Here is a 3640-nt window from a genome sequence, read left to right on the forward strand (position 1 = left end):
GCACCTTGATGATCACCTTGCCAAAGCGAAATAAGACATATCTCTTCTGATCTGTCTTTATTTCAATGGTAATGGTATCGATGTGGTGTTTTCTGACAGGAACGTAATGAGGTTTTCGTAGGTATGGTGACAAACTCCTTGTTCCTTCCTTGGACAGGAACACAGCGTAACAGAGGAACAGAAAAGTCCCCCACAAACTGGTGTTCTACAATATCTGTGAACAGACACAAAAAGTTAAAAGCCTGTGATGTCTGCTGAGAAGGGGAATTTTTGGACACTGTGCTTGGGGCCCAAAACCTAGAATGTTAGCTAGCTCCCCCGCTGGTAGAAAACATAGAAGTAAAATCGGCGGATTTAAGACTAACTTTTCTACGCACAGGGTCATAGTTCATGACCACCTCAGGTGGTTTGGGATGATGACCCACAGTACTGTTCATATGATCCAATAATTCGGTATGGACTGTAGTAAGAGGAGGCCCTAAGATGTAAACCTTGGTATCAGAGGCCTGGTATGAGGCCTAAGCCTGAACTAAAGTAATGGTCAAGACTTTGCTAACATAAAGCAAAGTGAAGCTGTGAGCCAGAGGCAGGCCCCTGCTCACAGAAGCTGGCAAGGAAAGGGCTGATGCTGCAAGAAGATACATACCTAAAAGGTACTGGACATTAGAGATCAGAACATTCACATACTTGCACATTCCACACAGATAACAGGAACAGGCCGACCCCATCCCAATGACGGGCAAAAGGGTAAAATGATGGATAGAGTTGTTTTGATCGAACCAACATGTACAAGGTGAGAGGTGGCACCTTACTACGTAGAGGGGTTGTACTTTGCTACGTAGAAGGGTTGCACCTCAATACGTCAGGAGTGATGTGTAACTTGTTTGTACCTGTGTATAAGAATATATCCCTGGGGCGGTGTCTTTGTCTGGCCTAGGGGGCAGTGGAAACTCCCGCCACTGACTGAGCCGGATCGATTGCTAAGAGACACTTTCTCGTAGTATGCACTGAGTTAGGCTAAGAAACCTACAGGGAACTGCCATTGTGTCCGAGATCGCAATAAACCTAGCAGACGTGACTTTGCACCTTACTAGAGTCTGTGTCATTGGAGGTTCTCGTCGAGTCTGCTGCATCAGCTATCTCCAGAGCTGGGGCAGCACACGGGGCGAGCACACGCACGCAGCCGACTGATACCAACAAGGAGACAGCAGAGCACCACACTGGTAGCATCTGACAACACCTCTTGACAACACGGACCACTAATAACCTCGTCATAGGATAAAATTCCATGCCATATCTCCAAAGGTGATTTCAAAAGAGGTGTCTTTCTTGATAGTGTTCCGGCTGTGCGGGTATTGTATTTCCACTAACCTCACCTCCCAGGCACTCCGGAGATCCCAGGGCTTAATTAGCCGTATTGTAAAGTTCAAGCTGTGTTTTTAGGAAAAACTGCAGAGCTGGCATTGCTGAGCAAAGTAATGTAGAATCTGCTGTCGCTCATTTTTCTCTCTGTCTTTGCAGGAGGAATCTTTTTGTTTGTTTGTTTTGTTCATGTCTAAATGTCACAGAGTTGAAAAGCTTCCACCCAGCTGTTAAACTTATCACCCCCCAACCATTTCAACAGTGGCTGCTTTTTTCTCCCTTTTCCTTTATCCACTAGAACATTTTTGATCCTGTAATCCTGTCTTGTTTGGGGTTTACTTTTGTAATTCTTCAGGGTAAAAAGATCCAGTAACTGTCTCATCCTCGTAATCTTGTAATCAGTATACAGGTCTCTGGCTCCTGGTTAAGGCTTCATCTGCTATAAATAGCTCGTCAGTAAACGTCTGTTTGTAACCTTTTTCAAAGGCTCCTTTGATTTTAGATAGTCTCACGTGCTCACCTTTTCTAAAAAAGCAACAAGCAGTTTTATTTTAAAACCATCTCTATAAACCATTTTCCATATATTCAGAGAATGTGAAGGGTTAACATCAAGCGGGTCTGGTACATATAATTCTGTGAAAGCTCTGATTGTAACTTTTTATAAAGTCAGATAACACATCAATGTAGCGAAAGGTGTTATGGGCTGTAAAATATCTCCACATCCTCATATCTTTTTAAAGTTCTGTTAATCGCTGCTTGACTTCATTATTAGCAATAAAATGGTGAACGCCGTCCGTTTTAACAACCTGCTAAAAGGTTTGTTTAAAAATTCTTTCCACTGATGGGTTTGTAATTTTTGAGGCTCGACCTTCGCTAAAAATAGCTTTAAAGGCCTTGGATACCTCACCACTTGTCTTATCTTTTAGGCCTCAGGACCAGGCATATTTGGATAGGATGTCTATCACCTTTAAGATGTACTTAAAGCCTCTGTTGTGTTTGGAGAACCGGCGCACATCTACCAAATCAGCCAGCTATTGCGCGTTCACATCTGAAACAATGGTCTTGTTTCTTTTAAAACGTATTGGAGCCGGTTTGTGTAAAGTGTAAGCCTCCTGGTGTGAAAGCCAAGCAGTTGCCTGTCTTCTATTGAAAGTTTTACTATGCTTTTTGGCCACTCGAAAAAGAGGATTCACCTCACCAAAGCTCCCAGCTTCCCTGGGGGTATAATATATTTTCTTTAACAGAGCTGTCTGTGGAGACAGACTGTTTCTGGTACTGTGTTTTACTAACACAAGCATGGAGGGGGATGCAGTCATATGGACACATTTAAATAAGTTTAATTAATTGCCTGGTTTAACACAACCTTTGACAGCTGTCTGTAAAAATGGACACCATAACCCTTACAATGAGGGACTCTGATCTGGTACATTTTTCTATTTTGTCCTTTTCCGGATTTTCCTCTTGAGATCTGCGTCTCAGACAGGAACAAAAACAGCTGATGAACGACAGGGCTACCGATGTGTAAGTTCTCAAAGGCCTCTTGAAAGGCATCGTCGAGCTGTTGAGAGATTTTCAGACAAAAAACAGTGTTAGCCCTCCCCTGCTTGTTCTTAGATTTATGCAATGCCAGGTCGATTCTTAACCCCATTATACCCCCATGATTGATCGTTGCTTCTTAATCATTCACTTACCTGAGCGACGTCTTTCCCGTTCACCTTGTCCGCTGGTGACTCCCCCAAGCCATGTCGTCTTCCAACTTTGGGGGGGTGGACAATGAGAGGCCATCACACTCATCAGGGTTCTTCATGAGGCAGGGCCGGCTCTAACATTTTTGCCGCCCCAAGTGAAAACAAAGAGCGCGGCCCCCCCGAGTGTGGCGTCACCCAAGACCCCGCCCCCCCAACCGTGGCGTCGCCCAAGACCCCCGCCTCCCCGAACGTCACGTCGCCCAAGTCCCCGCCTCCTCCGAGCGTCGCTTCGCCTCGCCCAAGTCCCCGCCCCTCCGAGTGTCGCCTCGCCTAAGTCCCTGCCCCTCCAAGCGTCACCTCACCCAAGTCCCCATCCCCTCCCAGCGTCGCGTCGTGCCGCCCAAGTCCACCGCCCCTCCCGAGTGTCACACCCCCAGTCCCCGCCCCCCCGAGCGCTGTGCCGCTGAAGCCCTCCACAGCCGAGCGCCATGCCACTCAAGTCCTTGCCCCCCAGCATGGCACCACGCCTCCCAAGCCCCTTCCCCCCAGCGCCACCTGACCGAACAAAAAAACAAAAACAAACCCCGAGT

At 46.8% G+C, this 3640-nt stretch overlaps 1 long non-coding RNA gene across 1 annotated transcript; it reads right to left on the minus strand.

The window, feature by feature from the left end:
- Positions 1 to 2679: 2679 nt before the first annotated feature.
- Positions 2680 to 3277, minus strand: LOC127050988 (uncharacterized). The gene is made up of 2 exons (XR_007774356.1): positions 3054 to 3277; positions 2680 to 2920 (listed from the first exon to the last, which is right to left on the minus strand). It is a non-coding gene; the product is annotated as an uncharacterized LOC127050988 (long non-coding RNA).
- Between the last annotated feature and the right edge of the window lie 363 nt (positions 3278 to 3640).

This window comes from Gopherus flavomarginatus, chromosome 5, assembly GCF_025201925.1.
Source record: "Gopherus flavomarginatus isolate rGopFla2 chromosome 5, rGopFla2.mat.asm, whole genome shotgun sequence".
NCBI lineage: Eukaryota > Metazoa > Chordata > Testudines > Testudinidae > Gopherus > Gopherus flavomarginatus.